Here is a 12,201-nt window from a genome sequence, read left to right as displayed (position 1 = left end):
CTAGGAAGGAGGAGCACGTGGGGATGAGGGTGGTGTGGGGGGGCGGGGCTAGGAAGGAGGAGCACGTGGGGGTGGAGGTTAGGTTTAGGATGCAGGGCAGGGACTGGAACTAGGGCCCCACTGAGGGGCGAGGCTAGCCGGCATCCGTGTTCCATCCCAGAACAGACGGAGAGGCGGCCGGCCCTCCCCAGCTCTGCGCTGGGAGGGGACAGAGGCCATGCAGTGAACCGGAAGTGGTCCCAGGAGGCCGCGCAGGGGCTCGGCCTTTCAAGGGGTCGGGCCCGTGGGCTTGCACATTGTCCTCCTCTGCTCAGGACCCGGGGTGCAGTGAGCACTGATTCCCACCAGAGGGTGCTCTAGGCAGGCACCGGGTCCTCAGCTGGACCTGGAGTGCAGTGAGGGCTGCTTTCCCGCAGATGGTGCTCCAGGTGAGTGCGCTGTCCTCCTCGGGACCCTGGGCCCTCCCACAGGCCTCGCCCCTGCACCACTCACCCCCTCGCTCTTTTCCCACCCCTCTAGTGCTGTGCCTCCCCACAAACCCACCCCTGGATGGCTCATTTCCTTGCTCTTGCCCCACCCCTTGAGTGTTCTCCCCCCCAAGCCCCACCCCTGCACAGCAATCCAGCTGGTGAAGGAATTATTTAAATCATTAAATCTTCTGACTCCTTCTCCCAATCCTCCCTTCAAAAATTGAACAGGTTAGGACAGAGGGAGGTAGACAAACAGCCATGGCAAACAGTGGCCTGAATTCAGAAACAACATCCTCACGAAGCGCTTTCATTCAACATTTGTTCGAAGCCTCATGCTTCCTCATACACCGTAAAATCTTCAATAAAAACATGAAGAAAGTGGAAGTAAATCAACCTACCAAATGTTAAGATTTACTGTAAACACAAACATGCAACAGGCAAACTCACAAACTGGAGCCAAAATAGACACACATAAACACAGTCCTTGACTTTTGGCAAAGGGATAAAAGCAATTCAACCAAGACAGAATTTCTAACAAATGGTGCTAAAACCAATTGAACAATTGATTTAAATTTTTACCTAACGTCAATCTAAATATCAGGCCTTACACCAAAAGGAGACCATAGGATATATAAAGTGTTTTTAGACGTGACAGCAAACACACAAACCATAAAAGAAAAAAATTGCATTTCATCAAATTATTCTACAAAGACAAGCTAAAAATGGGAAGAAAAAGATTTTCAGGCCATCTATTTGAGAAAGGACAAGTATCATAAAAGCCTAATCAGAACAGTGACAAAACATATGAACAGGCATTTCACCTGATACATAGGTGTAAGTATAAAATGATATAGCTGCTGTATTAATTTTCTAGGACTCCCTTAATAAAATACCACAGATCAGCATTAAACACAGAACTTAATTACTCTTAGTTCTGGGGGTTGGGAGTCTAAGATCAAGGTGTGGGCAGGTTTGCTCTCTTGAGGCTTCTCCTGCAAGCTTGCCAAAGGCTGCCCTCTTCACAAGGCCAACTGTGGAGACACCAGTCACAAGGAAGTGGACCCAACCTATTGATTTTCTAACTGTTTAGACTTTTTTTTGTATGTATGGTTACAATATTAGATACAGGGGGTCTGCACTTCAATATATGAATCCAAGGTGAAAAAATTCAGCCTGTTAAATCTACTCTATAAAAAGCTTCTTGGAACAACACATACAAATGGAGAGAAATCACTTAATATTTTTTATTGCACAAAGAATGGCTCTCCACTGAGACCTTCACCATTTGTTGTCCATGTAATAGGCACAAGAATCACTCCAACATGGGAACCTTCATGAATTAAGCAATATAATCAAAAGCAAGGGTGAGACTTCAGCAACAAAGTGCTCAATTCTCATCTTTTATGTCCCACAGCCCAGTTAATTGAATACCACCCTGCAGAGGTGCAGAAAGGATCTGCAGACTAATCTATGTTTGGTACCAGCATAGATAGAACCATTACATTGAAGTTTTCCTGTGAATTGTGAAAGTCTAGGTGATTCTGGAGCTAGTTCATCAGGTGAAATAGAATTTTTTCACATTGCTCATGACAAGATCATCTAATTTTCAGAGATTTATGCCAGTCTCCTTCTGGAGAGTTTAACTAACCATTTCTAACATAATATACAAAAATCACTTCGATGAGGATGAGATTGTTTTTGTTTTTATTCTTAGTCAGTCCTGGGCTTGAACTCAGGGACAGAGCACTGTCCATAAACTTCTTTTGCTCAAGGCTAGAACTCTACCATTTAAGCCACCATGCCACTTCTGGCCTTTTTTATGTGGTGCTGAGGAATTGAACCCAGGGCTTCATGCATGCTAGACAAGCACTCTTCCACTAAGACATATTCCCAGCCATTTTTTTTGTCAGTAGGGGGGCTTGAACTCTGGGCTTGGGTGCTGTCCCTTAGGTTTTCAGCATTCTACCACTTGAGCCACTTCTTGTTTTCTAGTGGTTTATTGGAGATAAGAGTCTCATGGACTTTCCTACCTGGGCTGGCTTTGAACTGCGATCCTCAGATCTCAGCCTCCTGAGTAGCTAGGATTACAGGCATGAGCCACCTATGCCTGGCTCCCAGCCATTTTTATTTCCTTATTGAACTAACAGAAAGTACTAGCACCCAGAAGTTTCAGTTTAGGTTAGCTGTACCCTATGTGTGTGTGTGTATGTACATATATATGTATATACATATATATGTACATATATATATATATATACATATATATTAGGTCGTGGGGCCTGAACTCTGAACCTGGGCCCTACCCTCAGGTCTGAAACTCACTGTTAGAGCTCTAACACTTGAACAACAGAGCCACTTCTGACTTTTTCTGCTTATGTGGTGCTGAGGAATCAAACCCAGGGCCTCATGCATGCAAAGCAAGCACTCTGCCACTGAACCACCTTCCCAGCCTGTCCAATATAAATTTTATTCAGTCTCATTCACATCACTCTGAACAAAAGAACTTTCAATGATTGCATCTTTGCAAAACACACTAGAGACTTCATAATATTGTTACCATACTTGTGGCATTACAGAACCCAGTACTGCACTTGGCACATAGTAGGGGCTTCAATCTTTTGAGTGGTATGGTGCTGTTTCCTAACAGGTATTATGCAATCACATACAGATTCTGACCTTCAAATCAATAACCATAGCTGCAATATGATCACAAACTAACACAACAATGTAGTTTTCTCTGGCTTTGCTCGTCCTATGGGAACCCTGTTTTGGCATAAAGCAATTCAAATACAAGGTTCCCTGCTGATAGGCTTTAGGACCACCCTAATATCATATCCCATTTGCATTCTTCTGTATCTACAACAAGAATTTTAGAATTACATCATTATGTACTGCCAAAATTTGCATCCCTTCCCCCAAACTTATCAGTATCCCTTTTCTCTAGAAATAGACACAATCCTGAAATGGTGAGACTCAAGAAGCACCAACTTTCCAGGAAACCCAGTCTAGAAGCATGGATTCCATATCCATAACCATTATTTGGATTGTATAGGCATATGGTAGTATGTTTGTGCGTCCCCATCAGTGTATTCCCTTCCCCTTTGTTTCCTGAATTCCTTGCATTTCTGTTCCTTTTTTTTGTTAGTTGTGGCACTTGAACTCTGGGCCTGGATGCTGTCCCTCTGCTCTTTTGCTCAAGGCTGGCTCTATATCACTTGAGCCACAGCACCACTTCGATTTTCTCGTGGTTTATTGGAGATAAGAGTGTCATGGACTTTCCTTCCCAGGCTGGCTTTGAACCACGATCCTCATATTTTAGCCTCCTGAGTAGCTAGGATTACAGTCGTGAGCCACCAGTGCCTGGCTCTGTTCCTTTTTGAAAAAAATATATTTTATTGTAAAGATGATGTAAAGAGGGGTTACAGTTACATGAGTAAGGTAATGAGTACATTTCTTGTTGAGCATTGTTACCCCCTTCTTTGTTTTTCTGCTACTATCCCTTCCTTCCCCCAGTTCTGTTCCTTTTAAAGCAAGGCCTCCTTCTTACTTTGTCCAAAATGACATACAAATATCCTCATCCGGGGCCCATTTATCCTTTGGCATTTAGATCTGCAGGGGAACAGTGCTAATGGTTATACAACTAGACAAATAGGCTTACTGCCACGGTTATCCTAAAATAATAAAAAGCACAGTGAAGTATTTTAAAACTAAGACTAGAGGTAGGGGATTAGATTAATGAAAGAGTCCTAGCAAACGCAAGGCCATGAGGTTGGTCCTCAGCTAGTACTAAAATACTAAATATACTAAATACTAAAATAGTAAATGCAAATACTAAAAGTGACATACCAGCTAGGTACTGATGATTGACACCTGTGACCCTAGCTACTCTGTAGTCACTATCTCAAATTCACCCACAAAAAAAAAAAATTGGTCAGGCAGAAAAGACTATGAGACTCTTATCTCTAATAAATCACCAGAAAACAGGAAGTGGTGCTGTGACTCAATTGGTAGAGCACTTGCCTTGAGCTCAAGTGCTGAGGGACAGCTCCCAGCCCCACAACCAACAACATCAAAAGCCAAATGGTGAGTTGTAGTTCAAGTGTTACATCAGCTTGGTACACAATAGTTTAGGGACAGAATCAATTCCCTGAGTTCAAGCACAACCAGGGGGGAAAGAACTGTCAATCATAAGAGGAGAAAATGGATTAAAAAAAATTTTTTAAGGTACTTGGCGGAGGGAAGGGAAAATTGGCTTTCAACATGTGCAAGTGTTAGTTCCAACTTAATAAGTGATTCAGATAGAGGTCTTGATGAGCTATCTCGTTTAATAAACCTGGCCACTAAGAAAACCAAAAAAACTTTGCCATCTGTCAATTTTCTGTGCCTTTTTGAGTGTAACAGAGAGAAAGTATAAATCAGGGATACTTCTTGGAGGGAAATGAGCTCTGTGGTGCCACCCCGTGGAGATGTGCAGACATAACCATTGGTTGTTTGCTGGGCATTGTGGTTAGTGAGCTCTCTGGAGCCACCCTGTGGAGATGTGCGGCACTAGCACCCAGCTGACAGCATGGCATTTTGGGAAATGGCATGCACCCATGGGGGTGCAACCCCATGGATCAGGCTGTCAGCAGGGCATTGTGAGAAAAGCGCTCTCTGGCTCCACCCCGTGGAGACATACAGGCATAGCACCGGACCATCAGCTGGGCATTGTACTAAGTGAGCTCTCTTGTGCCACCTCATGGACATGTGCAGCACTAGCACCCAGCCGAAAGCACAGCATTGTGAGAAATGAGCTTTCTAGTGCCACCCCATGAAGACATGCAGGCACAGCACCTGGCCGCCCGATGGCCATTATGTGTATTGATTTCTCTGCCACCACTCTGTGAAGCTGTTCAGACATACCAATGAGCTTTCCTCTGAGCATTGTGGGAAATAAGAGATTTGCTGCCATCCTGACGGTACATGTGGGCATAGCAGCTGGCCGCCCTCTGGGCTTTGTGGGAAATGAGCTCTCTGGTGCCACCCAGTGGAGTTGTGTGGGCATACCGCACTGCCGCCCGCTGGACTTGGTGGGAAATTAGCTCTCTGGCACCACCTCCTGGAGATGTGCAAGCACCCGAATGAGAGCATGGCATTGTGGGAAATGGGCTCTCTGGTGACACCCTGTGGAGATGTATAGGCAGAGCACATGGCCGCCCAATGGCCATTTTACATATTGATTTTTCTGCTGCTACCCGTGGAGATATGCAGACATAACAATCGGCTGCCCTCTTTGGCATTGTGAGAAATAAGCTCTCTGGTGGCACCCAGTGGGGATATATGAGTACATAGCACCTGGCTGCTATCGGAATTGCGGGAAATGAGCTCTCTGGCACCACCCTGTGGAGATTGCAGGAATAGCACCAAGCAACACACTAGCCATTGTGGGAAATGAGCTCTCTGGTTCCAACCTGCGGTGATGTACAGGCATAGCACTGGGCCATCAGAAGGGCATTGCTGTAATTGAGCTCTCTGGTGCCAGCCCTGGGAGATTCACGGGCATAGCAACTGGCCACCAGCAGACATTGTGGGAAGTGGGCTCTCAGGAGCCACGAGGTGGAAATGTGTGGGCATAGCGCCTGTCTACAAGCTGGGAACTATGGGAAATGACCTCTCTGGTGGCACCCCGTGGAGATGTGCAGGTATAGCACCTGTCTGCCGGTTGGGCACTGTGGGATGTGAGCTCTCTGGTGCCACCATATGAAGATGTGTGGGGACAGCACCTGGTTGCCCCAGGATAATTGTGTGAAAGTATGAGCTCTCTGGTGCCACCCTATGGAGATATGCAGCCATAGCACCTGGCTGCCTGCTTGGCACTGGGGGAAATGTGCCCTCTGGAGAGACCCCATTGAGATGTAGGGACATAGCACCTAGTTGTCCATTATACATCACGGAAAGTGTGCTCTCTGGCCTCACCCCATGCAGAATTAAGGGCATAGCACCAGACCATCAGCAGGGCATTGTGGGAAATGAGCTCTCTGGTCCCATCCTGGGGAGATGTGTGGACATAGCACAGGACTCTCAGCTGGGCATTGTGGGAAGTGCACTCTCTTTTGCCACTCTTTGAAGATACATAAATATATCACTAGGCTGTCAGCAGGGCATTGTGAGAAGTGAGATCTCTGGCGCCACCCCGTGGCTATATACAAGCATAGCTCTGGGTCCCTTGCTGGGCATTGTGGGAAATGAGCTCTCTGGTGCTTCCCTGTGGCAGGAAGAGGAAGCATATCTCAAAGCCTTCTCATATTTTATTTTGCTTTCACCAACTTTCATCTGGGAACCCCATCTAGATGTTCGCTGGTGGTTCACGACTGTAACCCGAATACCTCGGATGCTGAGATCTGAGGCTCTTGGTTCAAAATCAGCCCTGGCTAAAAAAAAATCTGAAAGCTTTAAATCCAATTCACCACCAAAAGCATGCAAGTGGATCTGTGAAATAAGTGGTAGAGGCCAACACTGTTTCAGCACTGAGGCACTCAACCCCAGCCCTAAAAGTGATCCCCAGAATAAAAGAAATAAAGGAAAGAAGAAAGAAGGGGAAAGAAGGGGAGTAGAGATCGCAAAATTCCTAGATGTGGAAGAGGCAGTTAATAACTAGGTTTCTTTGAGGAATAGAAACAGAAAATAAAAATAGTCATAAACACACAGAAACTGTTAGTATAGATAGCACAGTACTTAGTGGCTACTAGATCTTCATGGTGAGGTGAACAAGTAGGCAGAAAACTTCCCTGTGCTCTCTAAAGAGATGCTGGTTGTCATTTCTGTTAAGCCAATAACAGAAAACCACTCCTTTTGTAACCCCAGATCTTATTAAATTTCTCATTCAAGGAGATCAGTGCATTGCTGATATTGAATGCTTCAAAATAAAACATATTTTTGTGAGTGTTGAATTTTCTTAATTTTTAACCTGTACCTTAAACTTTTCTAATACTAGTGACACTGTAGGTATGTAAAAGAATAGAAGCCAAATTATATCAAAGTTTATACTACTTGGGACCAAAGAACCAATCAAGCAACCAACTTTCCTTCCTTCCTTCCTTCCTTCCTTCCTTCCTTCCTTCCTTCCTTCCTTCCTTCCTTCCTTCTTTCCTTCTTTGCTTCCTTCCTTCTCTCTCTTCCTCTCTCTTCCTCTTTCTTTCTTTCATTATTTCCTTTCCTTTTCATTTCTAGTACTGTGGCTTAATCTCAGGGCCTCAAGCTCATGCTCAGCTTTATTGCTCACAGTTGGTGAGGCATGCTTCTACTCTGGCATTTTGCTAGTTAATTGGAAATGAAGTTTCACAGACTTTTCTGTTAAAGTTAGCTTCAGGCTTCAATCCTCTGATCTTATTCACCCAAGTAGGTAGAATTATATGCATGAGCCACCATACCCAGATTCTTTAAAATATTTGTTGCTCCCTTAACTGGTCAGTGAAGTGCCTTGGTAAGCACAACTTTCATACAGAATTAGTCTTTCCTTTTTTATGTTAAATACAGGTAGATCAAGTAATAATCTGTTTCAGAAATGAGCTCCATTCACTCATTTATAGTTTATACTAGGGTGCCTATTTTATGTGAGCCAGCTATTAAACACTTTATTAGACTTTGTAGGCTATGCTGTCTTTATTGACACCTCTCTTCTTTTGTTACATTAAAGCAGACATAAACAAGACTTAAAACAAGGCTTAAAAACAAGGCTGCATTTTAGTATTTATTTTCAAAAATAGAGAGCATAGTTTGCTAGCCACTGGTTTATAAGTGAAATACACATGACTTTTCAAAACACTTTGGAGCACATAACAATACAGAGTGTATATAATTAGTGAATACAATTACAAAATTCCTTTGAACAGCTGAGCTAGAAAAAAATTATAGATGAAACAAAAGAATAAAAGAACTCTCAGCACAGACCCATTAAAACATCTGAGAAACCAGGGAGCCACAGGTGGCCCACACCTGTCATTCTGGCAGGAAAGTCTCTTTTCTCCAACTATCACCAAAGAATCCAGAAGTTGACATGCTAATGAGGCAGAGCACAAAATATTACTAAATGAAACTAATATTTTTGGCAAAGAATAGAACAGAATGATGTTTATTGCAGCATTATTTACCATAGCTAAGATATGGAACCAATCCAGATGCCCCTCAGCAGATGGATGGATCAAGAAAATGTGGTATATATACACAACGAAATTCTATGCCTCCATCAGAAAGAATGACATTGCCCCATTTGTTAAGAAATGGAAAGACTTGGAAAAAATTATATTAAGTGAAGTAAGCCAGGCCCAAAGAAACATAGGTCCCATGGTTTCCCTTATTTACAATAACTAGTATATGTCTGAGACAAGCAGAAAAGGTCAGGTAAGTTGATGTTAGGTGAAATGAACCCTAAGATATGTATTCCAATGTTTTTTCTTTCATGCGATTGTCTCTAACATATCTATAAGATGATTTCTTTGTTGCATTGTATGTCCTCCCCCACGGTATAACCCTTGCTTTCATTGTATTTGATGTTGGTATAATTTGTGGATGGGAAGGGAAAAAACAAATTGTTTAAATAGGGATACAGGTGGAGCCATTGCAACAATGGAGATGTACAAGTCGTTATGTCAAAAAACAAACTTTACAAGTTTGCCCAGGGGTGGGTGGGGAGGGGGGAAGGGGAGTTGGGAAATGGGAAGGTATGGGAAGGGGAAACAAAGGAGGAGACAACAATGCTTGATAAGAAATGTACTCATTATCTTGCCCATGTAATTGTAACCCCTCTCTACGGTATTTTCACACACAAAAAGAACAGAATGATTTTTGTATATATTTTTATTGTAAAAATATTGTACAGGAGGGTTAAAGTTACATGAGTAAGGTAATGATTAAATTTCCTATCAAGCATTGTTATCTCCTCATTGTTTTTCCCCTACAATCCCTGCCTCCCCAACTCCTCCCTCCCCCCAAAACATGTAAAGTTTTCAACATAGTGTCTTGTACATCTCATTGTTACAATGGGTCATCCTGTTTCTTTATTTCAGCGTTTTGTTATTTCCCTTCCCCTCTCCAAATTAGAAAAATGTATATACAAGATGCAGGGCACTGGAATCAAATACAGTGAAAACGGAGGTTATACCATGGGGAAAGAACATACAGAAAAAAACAAAAACATCACAGGGTACATTATAAATACATTAAAAACAATAGCAAGAAAGATAAAATCCCTTGTGTCCCTATCTTGGGGTTCATTTCACCTAGCATCATCTTATCTGGTCATATGTACATACCTTTTGACCTTTTGTGTTTGTCCTAGATATATACTAGTTATTGCAAATAAGGGAAACCATGGGACCTATGTTTCTTTGGGCCTGGCTTATTTCACTTAATGTAATATTTTCCAAGTTTTTCCATTTTCTAACAAATGGGGCGATATCATTCTTTCTGATGGAAGCATATTATTATAATATATACATATGTATTTATGTACATATATGTACATACCACATTTTCTTCATTCATCTACTGAGGAGCATCTGGGTTGGTTCCATATCTTAGCTAGAACAGAATGATTTTTTTCCTCTTCTTCCCTACCTCAAATGTACCTTGTCTACTATGACCTGTCACCATGCCAATTCCTGAGCCAAAGTATTTTTCCATAATAATGCTAATGCTTGTTTTACAACCATAAGTGGTTGTGATTGACATCAGTAAAAAAGGATAAATTACTCACTGGTTTTGAGGCCACAGTGATAAGGTCCTGGTGTTCCCTACTTGGTGAAGATTTCTTATCCTTAAACCAAAAGAAAAATTCAGGAAGACACGATTGAAAGGAGATAATCATACTCTAGACCTAAAAACAAAGTGGGTAGGATTGTGTTATCTGAATCATATTAAAATTTTAGGTTTCATAGCTCAAAACTATGATAGAGATAGCTAGCTAACTTTTTGGAATCCTTGCAAACCAGCTTTTCTTTCGTAAGTACGGGTTTAATGCAAATTAGAAACAAAATTTCCATCTCATAGAATAACCTGAAATTCTCAATTGTAAAATTAGTTTATAAACTCCAAGAACAAAGCAACTGGAAGCAAAGAGTTGTTCTAGAGGCCGAGAGGTCAGGCTGATGTTCATTTGTGATAGAATCTATATTGATGTAGCAGAATTACTTACTTTTCTTTCTGTCTTGTTCCAACATATATAACATTTGTTCCATATTTTGTTGTCAAGAAAGTTGTTGACTGGGTTTAACCTAGGTTAGACTTCTGTCCTGAGTATATAGATTTTCTGTTAGTCTCTGATCCATGCCAGGAAAATGCAAGGGCCCCCCTTTTTTAGCATTGAAAGCAAAGTATGTGTTATTAGGACAGGAATATTGGAACTTAGCAAAACTTTATTCAGGAATGGAAAAAGATGTCTAAAGTTAGAGCTTCTAGTGCACAAACACAGAGTAAATAATACACATTCAGCATACAGTTGTATGTTTACATGTAAATTCAGCCACAAAGTTGTAGGCCTGGCTCAGTTGGTAGAGTGCTAGGCAATAAGCAAAAGTGTCAAGTGCTGATGAGTCTATATAGCATTTTTAAAAAAAGTTTCACGTGGCAGATTCAGTTTCTGACATGTCAGTGTGTCATTCTTCCAATCTGCAAATCTCTAAGGCTGAGAAAAGGATTCAAGGTCTGTTTTTAACCATACTGCAGACATTTTGATTTTTATCAAAGGGACAATTATAGTTGTCTATAATGCTAACTACTTAGTAGCCTGAGATGTGAAGATCATGGTTCCAGGCCAGCCTAGGTAGGAAAGTCTATGAGACTTATCTCCAATTAAACAGTGATAAAGCCACACATAAAGCATTGGTAAAGATAAATCATACAGCAAGTACCAGGAAAAAAAAACACCATTGAGTATAAAAATATGAGGAACAAATTACAATTCTGTGGGATCTTGGGTTCTATTTCCAAGGAGGTCCAGTGAATTCGGTGTTGTAGAACCAGAAATTAGCCCTCCCTTTTCCTAACATTCTTTCTACTTTGTGGTTCAAATGGGACAATACCATGCTTAAGGGAAACAAGAGAGAAAAAACAAATCCCTGATTTCAAACACAAGTCCTCACACACACACACACACACACACACACACACAAAAGAACAATGAAATTATCTTACATCTAATAACTTGGACCCTTGCTTATCAATAACTGATTGGTTGTGAGAGAGAGCTAGTGCTTTTGTTCTTTATTCACAGAGGTGAACTGCTGTTGTGGGAACCCACCCAGTCTTGGAGATGGAAAATATATCCTGTTTAGCACATAAGCAGAAGACAAAATCATTATGTCTTTTCCAACTGAGGAAGACAAACAGTTGCTACTTTCTACATAAACAAGTAGGGATGTATGAATTGGTTTGTTTCGGCCAGGTTTGTATTATAGTATTTCCAATTTGGGACTAAAAGGTGTCCCTCATCGTATTCCATTCCTGATCCTGTTTCAGAACTCCTTCCTATTAGTGATCAGTATTAAAAATGTCAGCAGTGCACAGATAAGGAAATCTACTCTCCTGAGTATAAGACACTTTGCATTTTAGACACCTTCCCTTTGATTTTGATTTTTTTCTCTTCTGTTGAGGCTAGCTTTATCCTCTTTTCTTACAGCTGTGCTTGCATCTAAACAAGCACAGTTGCTTGCCTTTTAGAACTTATGATGGAAAAGTGGGATTGTATGGCACCTAC

This window comes from Dipodomys ordii, unplaced genomic scaffold (genome assembly GCF_000151885.1).
Source record: "Dipodomys ordii isolate 6190 unplaced genomic scaffold, Dord_2.0 Scaffold30, whole genome shotgun sequence".
NCBI lineage: Eukaryota > Metazoa > Chordata > Mammalia > Rodentia > Heteromyidae > Dipodomys > Dipodomys ordii.
This window is presented reverse-complemented; position numbering follows the sequence as displayed.